The sequence below is a fragment of the Leucoraja erinacea genome, chromosome 3 (genome assembly GCF_028641065.1).
Source record: "Leucoraja erinacea ecotype New England chromosome 3, Leri_hhj_1, whole genome shotgun sequence".
In the NCBI taxonomy this organism is placed as follows: Eukaryota; Metazoa; Chordata; class Chondrichthyes; order Rajiformes; family Rajidae; genus Leucoraja; species Leucoraja erinaceus.
Window position 1 is genome coordinate 67,027,559 of NC_073379.1, and position 17,011 is coordinate 67,044,569.

At 41.9% G+C, this 17,011-nt stretch overlaps 1 protein-coding gene across 1 annotated transcript in view; it reads left to right on the forward strand.

Annotated features, from left to right (window-relative positions):
- Positions 1–17,011, forward strand: part of LOC129695677 (chondroitin sulfate synthase 3-like) — a 251,506-nt gene that overhangs the window by 172,816 nt on the left and 61,679 nt on the right. The gene's annotated exons all lie outside the window — the stretch shown is intronic.

Here is a 17,011-nt window from a genome sequence, read left to right on the forward strand (position 1 = left end):
ATGGCGCAACACAACTTTGGATTTAAATCCAACTATGGGTTGGGTGAGGTGGGTGGGAGGAGGGGACGAGAGGCAGGTACATCAACACTTTTTTCTCTCTTCTTTTTGTCCTTTTTTAAAAATTTTCTTTCTTTCTTTTATCCACTCTTTGGCTAAACTACTTTGGTAGTCCAGGGGTCCTATCTTTGCACCTCTCACTTTTTCTCTCTCTTGTTCTCTCTCTTTTCTTTTCCTTTATTTTCAAGTTATAAAGTTAAAATAGAAGCTGTACATTAACTGTATAATTTTATATGCCGACTGTTTTATTCTTGTACATTTGCTTCTAATAAATTTTTTAAAAAAAATAAATAAAACAGAAATAGAGCGATGTTTTGAAATCTACTTGCATTTTAATAACATCTACTTGCATTGCTGTAACAAAGACTGGGCATGCTATTGAGTTTGATAGCAGTTCATGTATTCTAAACTGAGTAATTGCCTGGGACTAATTGGCATTGACAGAAGTTTCTTGGCTTTGTTTAGATTGAACTGTAAGAGCTGTTAAGAATTTTTTGCATGCAACTAAGGAAACTTCATAAGCCATAAAATGATACCACTCATGAATACACATTTTAACTATTTTTCTCCACACATCAAAGTTAAATCTACAGACCTACCTTGATCTTTTTCTCAATTGACTTGCAAAATAAATAGGTTTTCTCAGCAGTGTGAGAGACCAGTGTGGGGCAGTTCACAAGTTATAGGAGCAGAATTAGGCTGTTCGGCCCATCAAGTCTACTTCGCCATTCAATCATGGCTGATCTCTGTCTCCTTATCTCATATACCCTGCCTTCTCCCCATAACCCTTTACACCCGTTCTAATCAAGAATTTGTCTATCTCTGCCTTAAAATTATCCACTGACTTGGCCTCCACAGTCCTCTGTGACAATGAATTCCACAGATTAACTACCCACTGATTAATGAAGTTCCTCCTCACCCTCTTTCTAAAAGAGCTCCTTTAATTCTATGCCTTCCATTATTCTGTAAGTTTCAATGAGGTCTCCCCTCAACCTACTAAACTCCAGCAGGTAGAGACCCAGTGCTGTCCACTCATTCCTGGAGCTCAACCCTTGGACCCAAGCAACAGCAGAAGGTATGGAATTGAGGCTCTCAGTTCAACCCTGAAGGGACCATTTTAACCCCGAGTCTTATTAACAAGCACAAGGCACAATCCCTACCTGAGGCAAATTGTGAAGAGCAGTTAGAATTGTTGATGGGAGTGGAGGGTGTGTACACAACTAGAACAAGGGTAACTGACATTTGCAAAGCGTCTAAAATATAGCAGAATGAGGCAGAAGGTAGGGAGAGTTTCAAGGAATTCAGAGATTCCCTGCAAGGCTCAGAGAAGCCTACAAATCAATGGCAAGAAATTACTCTTCCTTGAGGTTGAAAGAAGGTCATCTGACCAATGTAATGAAGATTGGAATAATACAAGTCTGGAGCACTTCCCAGGTTTTCATCCTGAAAAATAATATTCAGTTTCATTTATTTTGGATTCAGGATTTATGCTTCCCTGGCTTAGGGCATCTAAAACCAGGTGTTACAATGTCAAGATAAAAGATTGGCCTCTCAGGATGAGATAGAATAGCACTGCACTCTGGGTGAAGATTTGAAGGTAATGAGTCGTTAGAATTCTTTACCCAGTATTGTTGTTGAAGCAGAGAGAGTTCAACCTCTGTGTATTATCTAAGACAGAGTCCCACACACTTATAGATATTCAGGAATTAAGGGATATGGGGTTAGACAAGAACGTGATGTAGAAGAGTAAAATAAGCTGTGATTCTACTGTACCGAGAAACAGGATCAAAGGGAGATTACGTACTCCTACTACGGTTTCTTTTGTTCTTGTGCTGGTGTCGCCCATGTAAAGTTCTTAAGGAAATATTGAGAAAACTGATCACTAAGGCTGCACTTTGACCAGGTGGGTCAGGCAGCATCTCTGAAGAAAAAGAATAGGTGATATTTTAGGTTGAAACCCTTCTTCAAATTGCGAATAGGAGGGGGGAGGCATCTGCAATTCCTTCATGCAAAGTAATCAACTTGTCAATCTCCACTTTAAAAATACCCAAAGACATGTTCCACAGCCAGCCATGGCAATGAGTTCCACAGATTCTCCGTCCTGTGTCTAAAGAAATTTCTCCTCAAGTCCTTTCCAAAGGTATGTTCTTTTATTCTGAGACTGTGCCCTCTGGTTCTATACTCTGCCACTAGTGGAAACATCCTGTGCACATCCACTCTATCTAGACCTTTCATTACTCGATAAGTTTCAATGAAATCACCCTCTTCCTTTTAAACCCCAGCGAGTACAGACACAGAGCCGTCAAACGCTCAACATACATAATCCAATCAACCCGAGATTATTCTCAGAAACCTCCTCTTGACCTTGCCAACGCCAGCCTCAGATGTGGGGCCCAAAACTGCTCACAATACTTAAAATGTGGTCTAAACAGTGCCTTATGAAGCCTCAACATTACATCCCTGCTTTTATTTTCTAGTACTCTCAAAATGAATACTAATATTCCATTGGCCTTCCTTACAACCGATTCAACCTGGGAATCCTGCACCGGCACTGCCAAGTCCATTTGCACCTCTGATTTTTGAATTATCTTCCCATTTAGAAAATAATCTACCTTTTTATTGATTTGGAAGGGTGTCATGGGTTATGGGGAAGGCAGGCGAATGGGGTTGAATGGCCGAGTAGACATGATGGGCCAAATGGACTAATTCTGCTCCTAGAATTTATGACCTATTCCACTACCAAAGTGCAAGACTGCGCACTTTACTATGCTGTATTCCATCTGCCACATTTGCCCACTCTCCCACTTGAACAAGTCCTTCTGCCGAGTCCCTGCTTTCTCTACACTACCTGCCCCTCCACCAATGTTCATATCATCTGCAAACTTGGCCACAAAGTCATCCATTCCATAATCCAAATCATTGATGTACAGTGTGAAAAGTAGCTTCCCCAGCACCAACCCCAGCACACAATCCAACACCACAAGCCATGCCGCCAACCAGAAAACCTCCCCTTTATTCACACTCTTTGCCTTCGGCCAATCTTTTATTCATGCCATGAATAATTTATTCTTCCCTCTCATACCATGGCTTCTCATCTTGTTTAGAAGCTTCACATTCAGCACCTTATCAAAGGCCTTCTGAAGATCCAAATAATCAATATCTATTGACATTCCTTTGTCTATTCTGCTATTTACTTCCTCAAATAATTCCAGCGTTGAATCTGCTATGCCATTTGACATGGCTGATCTAGTTTTCCCTCTCAGCCCCATTCCGCTGCCATCGCCCTGGTAACTTTGACACTAATATACATTGTTGTAATACTTAAATATTATCAACAAAGCTGTTCAGTTATCATGTGCCTTTCTTGACCATGGGACACCATTTGGCCTTTGATAGCCAATTAAGTACTTTTGACATTGTCACAGAATTGTTTTTTTGTAGGACTTGTTTATTTTGTACCTCTGCCAAGGCACAAATAATTGCATTGAAATACTTAAGCAATTTCAAAGTTGATTATGTTTGTATTTATATGCATTTTGGGGAATTATGCAAGTCGAAGCAGCAAGCAATGAGATTTATATTGATTTTAATGCTACAGAAAGGTTTTAATCTTTGAGGAATGAAAAACGTACACTTCAAGAATATCATATTATATTAAAAAAATAATTAATTGTGTTACTTCTGGTCCCTTTAGAATAATGGAAGATTGAGTACATTTTTATTTATTATTTTTTAATAAGAAATAAATTTTTCTCGGAGGCATCCTGTGCAAAGATTCTGGTATTTTAATTTTAATATAAGATTGATATAATCTATATTACTAAAAGTCTGATCTTGACCACTACTTGTCGTTCTGTATATTGACTTTAGAAAAAACGCTGCCACTTACGGCTGTGATTTTTGGCCATCTTACTCAGAGTCCCCCTCCGCTGTGCAAGACAAGAGGATTTTTCCCATCAATGAAAAATAAAAGAGTTTTTAGTGTTTAAAAATGTTGAGATTTTCTCTCCTGAAGGCCACGCCCCTTCCGGAGGGACTATAAAACCCGGAAGTGTTGAGTGCTTCAGTCAGTCTCTGCAAGATGGAGCGAGAAGGTCACGTCTCTCAGTCTGAGCTGTGAATAACACTGAACACATGTCTACTAAACTGTGAGTGGTTTTACTGATCTGTCAGTGCCCTTAATGTGGTTTGAAAATATAGTTTGGAAATGCTAAAGCTGTGTTGCCTTTGGTTTGGAAATGGTAAAGCTGTGTTGCCTTTGGTTTGGAAATGCTAAAGCTGTGGGTCTTTGGTTTGGAAATGTTAAAGCTGCGTTGCCTAATTAAACTTGCCTTGCCTAATTAAAGTTGTCTTGCCTAATTAAAGTTGCCTTGCCTAATTAAAGTATGCGTAATTAAAGTTGCCTTACCTAATTAAAGTTGCCTTGCCTTCTATATAATTAAAAGTCTAATCTTGACCACTTCCTGTTTGCGCTTTATATTGATTTTAGAAAAAACGCAACCACGTACGGCTGTGGTTTTTGGCCATCTTACACAGAGTCCCCCTGCTTATCAGGTGCCGATGATTTTTCCCATCGATGAAAAATAAAAGAGTTATTAGTGTTTAAAAAATGTTGAGATTCTCTCCTGTCAATCACGCCATGAAGGCCACGCGTATAAAACACAGAAGTGTGGGCGTGGCTCAGTCTCTGCAAGATGGAGAAGGGAGAGGTCACGACTCGCTGTCTTTAGTGGCCTTGCGCCCTGCTTGAAGTGGTAAGAAACTGCACTTGAATTTGGTGGCCTTGCACCCTGCTTGAAAAGGAAATTCAAGGAATAGCTGTGAGTCAACTGCCAGCCCATCAGCCGTGCGTGAATGAGCTGCCAGCACAAGAGGCTTTAGTGACTGAGCCGCCAACCCAAGACTCCATTCGGCCCACAATGTCCATACTAGCCCTCTGGAAACCAGTCCCTTCAGCCCAAAACAACCATACTACCGCTCCAGAAAGCCCCCCCCCCCCCCCCGAGACGAGATGCTGCAAGCTAATTTCAGTCATAATTTGAAGAAGACGATTTCCCTAAGCTTCCAAGGTAGTAAAGAAGATGAGACTAAGATTGGTGTTAGAAGAAGTTTTCTTATTAGCCTTATGGCAGCAGAGTTGCAGGATGCAAAAACCAGGGAAGGCCTTTAATCCAGACAGTAGAACACAGATTTGGCGGTGCTCCCAGAATTATTTTCCTTTAATGATTTCAGGAAGAGAGCATTGATTTGCAACAATATAATAAATATATTGAGCCTGTTTAAATGAATTAAAGGAGGGAGGCACAGAGATGCAGCTGGTGGAGCTGCTGCCTCTTAACACCAGAGGCCCGGGTTTGATCCTGACCTCAGGTACTGTCCATGTGGAGTTTGCATGTTTTTCCTATGTCTGCATGGATTTCCTCTGAGTGCTCCGGTTTCTTCCCCTATCCCAAAGACGTATGAGTTTGTAGGTTAATTGACCTCTGCAATTGTCCCTAATGTGATGGCCGTGGGTAAGAAAGTGGGATAACATAGAACTGGTGTGAATCGGTGAAAAATTGGTCAGCTTGGACTCAGTACCCGAATTGTCCGGTTCCATGCTGTAACTCCAAAAAACAATTATTGGTGGAGATCTCTTTGAAATAAAAGATTATATGAAACATAAGAAACATAAGATGACACACTAGTCAACCTGAGGAGCACCTTCAGCAACAGACTGGTTCCACCAAGATGCAGAAGAGAACGCCACAGGAGATCCTTTTTCCTTGTGGCTATTAAACTGTACAACTCCTCCCCCTTCTGCCATGGGGTAGACTGACCCCCCCCACTCCCCCCTCCCCAATCTTTGCACATCCCCAACTCTGGACTTTTCACTCGTCTCTTTAATTTCATGTCTCATATATTTTGTGTTTTTATGACTGTTAGCAGACCAATTCTCCACCTGGGATGAATAAAGTTCTATTGTATCGTATAGGATTGTGTCATTATTTAGGGGGGTTTACAGAATAAGTGCTGTCAGGTTGTTTTTCCCGGTAAGTGGCAATCTACAGTCTTGGAATAAGGAGAGGACCATTTAAGAGCGATGAGAAGATTTTTTTCTTCCCAAATGGTTCTGAGTGTTTGAATTTTCCATCACAGACAACTGAAAATAGGAAATTGTTGCATGTATTCGGTGATAGAGATGGGGAATGGTGAGTTGTGGGGGCTAGGGAAATGGAGTTGAAAGATCAGCTGAGTACAGTCTCCCTGAATGGTGGTGCAGGTGCGAGTGTAAGTATGGCCTGCACCACCTCCTCATGAAATGAGTGGATGTCCACACTTCCTTATTATAATTTGAGGTTGTGATTGAATCGAGGAATGTCACTGATCATTTAATAATCATCATTCAAGAACCTTGTCAAGTGTAACTATTTTTAGACTTAGACTAGTGCTGACAAAATCTGGCACATGAGCTATTTAACGTGGATGGTCTGTTATGGCTCAGCAGCCAAAATAATCAGATTTACTTAATGCATTTGGGACTTTTTAATCATCAATCCAATATTTCAGTTAGCTTCAAAGGCATTTCAAATCTGTCAATCTGTAATACTGAAGAATATAATCAGACTGTACAATGAGGAAGTACAAGGTTTCCCATAATGGATGAATTTTATTGAAGAAAAATTCTCCCAAGCTACAAGATGTTTTCAGATTTTCTTAAAGATCTTTGCAGTTTAGTTACCTTGAACCAGCTAATGCTGAATGGAGCACCATGAATGCATTTATTATTTTAGACTTGAACACAAATGATCTGGCATACTTTAGCTGCAGTTGCAGCTACTATGTGCCTGAGCTTTATTTGAAATTGACCCAAACTGCCGGTTCTTTTGTGAGTTACACAAACTGCCGGTTCTTTTGTGACCTTCTTTTGTGAAATGTTTTAAATTAGGATGGCTGATGGTTTATTTCTTCTTGGTTCTGTTTGCTGGTGCTGCCTATGTAGCATTGGGTCTTTGTGAATATTTAAAGTGGGAGAATACATTTTATTTTTGTTTTAACTCTTTTTTGCCTAGGAATATCTTTGACACAGTGGTGTAATGCACTTATTACAGGCAAAAGATATTTAATTGAGAACAAGTTTTTGTGAAGATGGGGTGGCTTTCGTTTTTCTCTTCTGTATTATTCTGCTGATTGATTGCTTCATGTTTCTCATTGGAAGTTTTTGCTGTTCCAATAAACAAAGTGGCTTTTCTTTAGCTTTCTGTAGGGTGTTGTGACGTAGCAGCTAGCAAGCGGCGATTATATTTTACAAAGTGAGTTTCCTTTTTCTTAGTATCCTTTCCTGTCCGTGATTCCTTCCACCCACTCACCCACCCATCACAGACAATGTCTATGATGTTGAGGTAGTTGAGGCCAGTTCATTGGCTATATTTAAGAGGGAGTTAGATGTGGCCCTTGTGGCCAAGGGGATCAGAGGGTACGGAGAGAAGGCAGGTACGGGATACTGAGTTGGATGATCAGCCATGATCATATTGAATGGCGGTGCAGGCTCGAAGGGCCGAATGGCCTACTCCTGCACCTAATTTCTATGTTTCTACGAAGGAGGAGACATTAGAGAAATTAAATAGGATAACAATAGAGGTGACATATAAAAGGTCAGATGTGATTGAATCATGAATCACTGCGGGAAATAATAGAGCATCTTGCAACAATCTCTAATCCTCATTCTCGTCAGAAAATGTGTAGTGTATAAACAATTTGAAAAAACGTCATATAATAGTCCTTCCACCAAAACTATACCCCACGGGATTACAATGTTAGTGCCTGTATGACGGGGCATAAAGTAGAGGAAATTGAATTTTTTCTTCTGTCAGGAAACATTGAGTGAAGTGCCCTAAAATGTGGTATCAGGTCCATTCTTGCTTCTGATGTCTGTTGATGATTTTGATTTAGTGAATTAGGGTACAAGCTGAATGAGACATGAAACTCATAGAAGTAATAATATTAATGAAGATAATAAAAAACATTGGGTGATGTGGCAAGGAATAGGCAGGCTGATTGTAGATGGAAGACGCGCATCACAGTCGAAAATGGTGGGGACAGAGGAACCTGGGTGTATGAGAAACTGAGGAAGCCATTTAAACGATGGATCCTGAATTTAAAAGTCTGTGGGAGCTTTAAAGCAGCGTAGGTCAGTACTGGGTGACTGTTTCAAAGTGACAACATAAGCACAAAGAGAATTTTAACTTCAAATGTATGGACTCAGGTTCTGTGACGTGGAAACGCTTCAAGCATCCCATTGAACTCCAGCTCACCCACATCTCATTTGCCAGGGAGCTGGCAGCAGTTTTATTTAATACTGGAACAAGTGCAGACCCGTTGGGTCTGTTTCCCCAACGTGCGGTTGGGGGGGGAGGGGAAGCAACGTCACACACATTAACCACCCCCACACACACACACTAACTACCCCCCTTGTTAATATATTAATATTATTAAATTGCTCCTTTTACCCCATAATCGCCCTAACGCATAGCCTCGAACACGCAGGCGCGTCTAGAGAGAGGAGGGGGTAGAGAGTGAGGGCAGAGAGAGAGGGGGACAGGGAGGGGGGGGGGACAGGGAGGGGGGGCAGGGAGGAGGAGAGAGAGGGAGAGGTGGGGGAGAGAGAGAGAGAGGAGAAAGGTGGGAGGAGAGAGAGAGAGAGAGAGGGGGGGGGGGGGGGTCGCAATGTTTTTATCAATGGACTTTCGAAAGGCGCGACTGGCAGCACATTGGGTTTGCAGCGGGAGGGAGGGAGGGAGGGAGGGGATTGAGGGAAGGAGGATGTGGAGCGGATGGGGGAGAGAGAGGGAGAGGGCGGACCTGAACTCGGTGAGCAGGCGGCTCTGCTGGGGCCAACCTTGGGCGGCGTGGAGAGCCTCGGCAGCTCTCACGTGACGATTCCCCGTGTCCCTGCGATCAACGGAGGAATTGCATGTTTCCCAGAGGGAGTAATGCCCCGCGCGACAATAACTGCCGCCGCCATGTTCAAGCCGGTGACCGGCTGTGACCTCCGGTGACCTCCTGAACTGCAGAGCATTTTGAGAACGGGGGAGGGGGGGGGGGGGGGGGGGTTGGCGGGCGAGTGAGCGTGGGAGTCCAGCTGCGGGAGGTGTGGCGTGAGCGTGCTTGTGCTGGGCGCGGGGCTTTAATCCACAGCGGCGAGGGTGTGGCGCCTGGAGGCAGGTGGGCCTGGATTGGTCGGCATGTGGGCATTGTGACGTCAGCAGCTGGTGAGCACCGTTTAGATTTTTTTAATTGAGTTTTGTGATCAATTTTATTCAAAATCTGAGGAAATAATTGACCAAGGAGTGGGTTTCTGAACTCATAAGTTAAATCCCTACCAAAATGGTTAAAATCTCAGCGTTTTTGTATCTGGTTTTCGAGGAGATACGTTTCGCAGGAAACCACACACACACACATACACACACACACACACACACACACACACACACACACACACACACACACACACACACACACACACACACACACACACACACACACACACACACACACCACACACACAACACACACCACACACACACACACACACACACACACACACACACACACACACACACACACACACACACACACACACACACACACACACACACACACACACACACACACACACACACACACACACACACACACACACACACACACACACACACACACACACACAAAAAGCATATGGATTATATAGGCTGTGTGCATCAGATGTAGCCCATGGTTTAGGATTAAACCAACAGAAGGTGTTCTTCTTCTTGCGTATGGTGTGCACAGCCTAAAGTTGTAGGACAACTTGTTCTATTTGCTCTTATATGATTGTGCACGCCAGGTTGATTGCATTCGTTAAAACAGGGCGGACCACATGAAGGTTGCAATCTCCCACCCCGCCCAACATAAGGTGAGGACCAAGAGCATCAGAGGTGTTTTCTCCCAGTCTAGCTGTCCCTTGCCTGCTGTTCAATGGTGCTTTATTGTCACATATATCGAGGTACAGGGAAATTCCTTTTGTGCCTACAGTTCAGTAAAAGTATTACTATACATGAGCACAATCTTAGATAAGAACAAGTGTATAGGAATACTGCACTGAGTCTAATAGTACACATAGTATACAGGAGTCACCATGTTTTGGCGCCATTTTAATAATATACCCACTTGCCTGCATTGCCCCATCCCGACTTGCTGTTCCCTTCCACCTTCTGGGTTAAGAGGGAAGATTCGACAATCCTCTTTCCCATGATACAGCAAAAATGGGGAACTTTGGGTCCCAGCTGGAGTATTGTTCATTTCAGTAATGTTCAATCTGAACACTGCTCTTCAAAAGGATATCGAGTTTGGGAAATTGTGCAGAGGAAACCTATTAAATATTACCCGTGTGAGGGGCTGTAGCTGCATGAATAGACCAAGTAAACTGGAGTTATTCTCCTCTGGGAAGAAAGGGTAGAGGGAAGATTTAATAGAACAGTTGAAAATATTTTTGATGGAGGTGTAGTTTCCAAAGGAGGTATAGTTCCCAAAGGTAGAAGGCTTAGTAAGTAAATGACACAGGTTTAAGGACATCAGCTAAAGACCCAGACATGGCGTAGTGGGCAAAAACGTTGATTTGACCTGGAATTCAGAACGTAGGAAACAAAGTCAAAAATATTTCTAAAGGGGATTGCATAAATAATTGAGCAAGGCTAATCTGTGGGGGAAGAGCAATAATGCATCAGTACTGGGTAGATGTTTCAAAGAGATAACAGGGACATGATCAAAGATAGACACAAAATGCTGGAGTAACTCAGCAGGCAGGCAGCATCTCTGGAGAGGAGGAATGGGTGACGTTTCAGGTCAAGACTCTTCTTCAGACACAGATTCCTTCATACTCAGAGACACGATCAACATCCTCCTGGGCTGCATTTTTCATTGATTCCTTTCCCTCAAATGGTTCCATTGGAAGCAGTCACAATTGAGAGTTTTGTTACTGATTCAGTCTCACTCAGCACAAGCCTTGTGCTCGGCACGTAGAACTTTATTGTTTCAATTTATTTCGAGAAGATGCGAGTTTTAAGGCTCAGTAGAAAATCTTAAGCTTCAACAAATATAGTGTATATAATGTTACCTATGAGAACTGGGTACAAATCCCATAAAGCACTGTCTCTGTATACTAGACCTTCTGTATTTTGTGGAGGAATTCAGGTCGGCAGGATATAGAACAATCATATTTTCATTATGCAAGATATGGCAAGTGGTTGTTGAAGTAACCATTATTAATTTAATAATTAACATCATACATTTGAAAAAAAGGCACTATGTTTTTGTTGCCAGTTCAAGCATGTGGTTCATATTTATTAGTGAAAAAACATTTTATTGTGGTGATATAACAGCTGCATGTGCAGTGGCTCTTATACCGTTGCAACTGCCATTTGACAAAATCCAAAGCCTATGCTGCAACACATAGAAAATAGGGTGCAGGATTAGGCCATTCGGCCCTTCAAGCCTGCACCGCCATTCAATATGATCATGGCTGATCATCCAACTCAGTATCCTGTACCTGCTTTCTCTCCATACCCCCTGATCCTTTTAGCCTCAAGGGCCACATCTAACTCCCTCTTAAATATAGCCAATGAACTGGCCTCAACTACATTCTGTGGCAGAGAATTCCAGACATTCACCACTCTCTGTGTGAAAAATGTTTTTCTCATCTCAGTCTTAAAAGATTTCCCCTTTATCCTTAAACTGTGACCCCTTGTTCTGGACTTACCCAACATCGGGAACAATCTTCCTGCAACTAGCCTGTCCAACCCCTTAAGAATGTTGTAAGTTTCTATAAGATCCCCCTTCTTACCCCCTTTAATTTTGTTTGATTATTAACTACCCAATACATTGGCTTTATTTCAGAAATTTCAAGCTGACAAGTATCAGTGACAAGGGCAAAACATTAAGAAGTCTTCCAATATTTTTACAGTGTATTGATCTCAATTGCTGTTGTTTGCTGACATTTCATTGCAGCAGAAAAGATTACAGGAAATGCATTGCTGTAAAATAACGCTATGTTGGAGAGAACATACTATTAAGTTTTTAATTCCAACATCTTTTCCAAATGGATCTATGTAATAAGACATAAATTAATAAATAAACCATATGGGTGATATATATTTCTGGATTCGATTTAACTAATGTCCAAGTTGCATAAAGAATGCATACCAGAAATTGCAGTGTAGACCGGTACTGCTGGGCTACCGGCCAAGGGATTCTTCATGTAAAATACACTGCACAGCTCACACTACTGTAATCAATTGGGAAATGTGGTTGAAAATTATACTTTGAAATCTATTGTAATTTCAAATTTCTCGTCTGACTGCATCTATTCAGCATTCCAGGAAGCTTTTTTTCTATCAATCTAGAATATAAAGAAGAGGAATATTCGGCAAGGCAGTGACACTAACTTATTAAGTGAAGATATTAATACTTTTCATGTGTAGGAAGGAACTGCAGATGCTGGTTTACACCGAAGATGGACACAAAAAATGCTGGAATAACTCAGTGTGAACTGCATTAAGAAAACCCTTCAAATCAAACAGCTTGTGAGTCATGAATATTGGCAACTCTGGCCCAAAACTGCTACAAGCTATAAGTGTACTCTTGTTGGTAAGGATATATGTAGCAGGGCTGCCAACATTGGGTGAGAGTTGGGAGTGAGAAATTGCAAGAGACCAAGCCCAAGGGAGTGTAGCTCCCCCCTCCAATTGATACAGAGCTTTTGCATTTTTTAGCTTGAAATTGTGCAATCTGGTGCATACTGTAGTGAGTTTTTTTAACTTACACTTGAATGCAATATTTATGCTTTAAATTGAATTAGCTATGAATAAGGTTAGGCTAAATTACATTCCGAATTACATTCCACAGTAGAGCCAGGCTCTAATCAACAGGTTCAGCACATGAATGATCTTAGTATATTCATGTATGGAAATCAGATTATAATCAAACACTTAGCCCATGTTGACCAACCTGGGTCTCACTGCACACCAGGTACTACTCCTGACCCTGACTCCAGTTGTATACCTTTTCCCATTCCTGACCCTGAGTCCAGCCTTACACCTGGCCCCCTATTCTACCCTGATCATAGCTGCTTACCTGCTTAGGTTCTCAGTGCTGAACACTCCCATTGTCCCAGCTTTGACTGCACACCTAGTACTATTCCAGACCTTGGCTCTGGATGCACACTTGGCCTTGCTCCTAGCCCCTCTGCACTGACATTATATCTGGCCCACACATAAAGCCTCATATCTGACCCCCTGGACTTAACCTGTTACGTTCAAATCCACAGGTTCTTATCTAATGCGGTAATATTTTATGGGGCACTTCATGGACCAAATTTTGTATAACAAAATTTGCTACATCCATTGGGTTCCTTGTTATCTAACATGCTAGTTGCTTTGTCAATGAAGTCATCAATTAGTTGAACACAATTTTTCATCCATTAAATTATACTCACTCAGCTGTATAAGTATTCTGTTACCATTTCCTTCATTTTCCTAACAAACTGTCTTGAAGTCATTTTCACCCCCAATATTTTCAGTATTTTGCTGTCTTCCTCTCAGCTGGGACTTATCCGAAATGCAAAGTCCAATAACTATATATTTAAGCAATATTATTCTATTAAATGAGATCTTGAGAGTACATAATAGTTTCTGTGGTATTCATAACACAACAATGATAAAAAGATCGTTTTTTTGATTGCACCTACCTACATGCACACATTATTATATTACAGTTCATATGTACTGAGGGCAAATTTTTGTTCCAATGCTCCCCATTCCCAATTACTTTTACATCGAAGTGATTGAAATCCAAGTGAAGTTTAAATGGCATCAGAAAAATAAAACCTCCGGAATGGATGATATTCATTACGTGGTTGGTTGGAGTCAGTATCAGCACAATTACTATATTAAAGTTTGAATCTTCATATATCCTGGTTCAAGCTAAAACTAAAGACAAATAATAACCTCCTCACACATTCCCCTGCAAGTATCTCTGCCACTCCTTTAAAATATGCCCCTTCTTTGGACAAGCTCTTAAACCACACCTGAATCAGTTTCCATCTGATTACACTGCTTGAAGATGTTCATCTACGTGTTCAATTAATAAAACATCGAGATTGGGGACATTTCTATTCAAACCTGTCAAAGGTGGGTATATTGAACTAGCTGCCAGAGGAGGTAGTTGAGGCATGCCATTCAATATGACCACAGCCATTCAATATGATCATGGTTCTGTCTGATCCAGGGGGCCAAGCGTCAAAGTACGATCTTCCTGTTTTCTGCCGGCCCCATGTCCTTGGGGGGAGTGGGATGTCTCCCTCCCCCATGAGCTAAAATGTATTAAAATCATGTTGTAGTGCTTGAAAGTATGATTTCAAGTGAATTATTTTCCACTGCCTTCTGTTTAAGGGGTAACTTTTTTCAGAGAATAGCCATAGATAGTTGAGGCAACTCAATCTGCCTGAAGAATCAGTTTGTTCCTCAAAATCAGTACCTCTTCCTAACTAGCCTCCCCTTTATTCTTAAACCTGTGTTTTTCTGCCCCATGTCCTTTGATTTCACTGGCCCCATTACCCCTGGTTCTGAGACTCCCCCAGATTCACAACTCTCTCGGGAATATTTTGTCCTGCAGTCCTAACAGTACCCTGAAAAAACTAGCAGGCAAACAGGATGCTTTTTCCTGCAGTTACAGTAAGTGAAAAACTAGCAGGCAAGCAGGATGCTTTCTCCAACCACTCCCATTTGAAGGCCACTATCTTCCACCATTTCTTCCCAGTGTTCCAGCAGTCACTGGTTGTCCTCCAGGATGCACCAAGCCGCAGCCTGATCCATGCCGGACACCTGGGCGAATTCGGCACAGAGACTTTCATGGTAGCGGCGCAGCGCTTCCGATGGCCTGGGACTCTTGCACTGTGCCTGTCCATGGCCAGAACTGCAGCGAGCAACTCGCCAGCCCGACAAACACTCGCCAGCCCAACAAACACTCGCCAGCCCGACAAACACTCACCAGCCCCGGCACTCCATCCGCATCTGACCCCGCCGCTGCTTCTGCTTCCATCCCTCCCTCAGCCCTGGCTCTCCAACACCCGCGGCCCATGCATGCATATGAGTTTTGAAATTTTCGTTAATTACAGAACTTCTCACGACAGAGCATGAGAAATTTGTGATCAGCCTGAGAGTGTGAGAATTTGGCAAAATGTGTGATTCTCACGCTCAATGCCTGAGAGTTGGCAGCCCTGTATGTAGGTGTTGTGACTTGCTGGACACAAGTTGCTGAAATAACTCAGCGGGACAGGCAGCATCCCCGGAGCAAAGGAATGGGCCGAGACCCTTTTCAGATAATACTCAATACTTTTAATACACTTTTGCATGCATAAATCTCACTTTAAAAATGTCACATTCATTTTTTTTTCTCCCAAAACTGCTACAAGCTATAAGTGTACTCTTGTTGGTTAGGATATATGTAGGTGCTGTGGCTTTCTGTGACAGAGTTGCCAGTATTCATGACTCACAAGCTGTTTGATTTGAAGGATTCTCTTAATGCAGTTCAAACTGTTGGTTTAAAAATATGGGGAAAAAGCTAAATTTAAATTTCCAGGCTGATGCGAAGCGTGTTTAAAAAAGTGTTCTCAAATATTGAACTTGCAGCTAGCTCATGAATGTTAGTGGTGAATGGCCACCGTTCTCCCTGAAAAGATTGGTAGAGGTGTAAAAGCCAGGGGAACAGATGGAGCAAGTATTCTCTTCTTCAGTATGGATTATGTTGAGGTAGTGTAGTGTGAACACATTGTTGATAGAGGGAAAAAATATGAGCATTGAAACAATACAATCAGTGGAAATTTTGTATACTAGTGTAGCTGGGACATGTTGGCCGGTGTAGGCAAGTTGGGCCAAAGGGCCTGTCTCCACACTGTATCACTCCCTTTTGACACAAGAAATTGTAGATGTTGGAATCTTGAGCTAAAAGCAAACAATTGGAGGAATTCAGTGGGTCAAGCAGCATATGTGGAGGGAATGGGGTAATTTGAAACAGTCTGGGAAATGCTCATTGTTCAAGGAATATTTCTGTCCAGCATGGCCAGAAAAAAACTATTTTCAGACACTAGCCAACATTGAACCCTCCAAGTTGGCTGCGTTTTGGATGAGTAGTTATATTATTAGCCAATGTCTCCTCCTGAGTGACTGTTTAAAAAAATCTCACACATTGTTTTGATGAAGAAAGAGCAAAAACAGGCCCTGCGGTCTAACTTGCCCACACCGGCCAACATGTCCCAGCTACACTAGTCCCGCCTGCCCGCTTTTGGTCCATATCCTTCCAAATCTGTCATATCCATGTCCAACTGCTTCTTAAACATTGGGGAAGTCTCTGCCTCAACTACCTCCTCTGGTAGCTTGTTCCATACACCCATCATCATTTGTGTGAAAAAGTTACCCCTCAGATTCCTATTAAATCTTTTCCCATTCACATTAAATCTATGTCCTCTGCTCCTCGATTAACCTACTCTGGGCAAGAGACTCTGTGTATGTATCCGATCCAGTCCTCTAATGATTTTACACTCCTCTATAAGATTACCCCTCATCCTCAGGCCCTCTAGGCCTGGCAACATCCTTATAAATCTTCTCTGTACCATCTCTTATGAATATCAAAACAGTTGCATTTCTATCATTGTATTCAGTGCTATATTAACAATCGTTTTACTCATTTACTAAATGAGCATTTTATAAGGAATTATTCTTTAACACTTGAAGGCTGAATTTCGGTTATCTTAGTTTCATCTAGTGAAATGGTGTATTTCACAGATTGCTTGCTTGACCAACATCTATCAAAAAATAGATTTACCATGAAGGAACTGTTTAGAAGAAGGTGTTGTCCATATTCCTTTATACAGTCATTATAT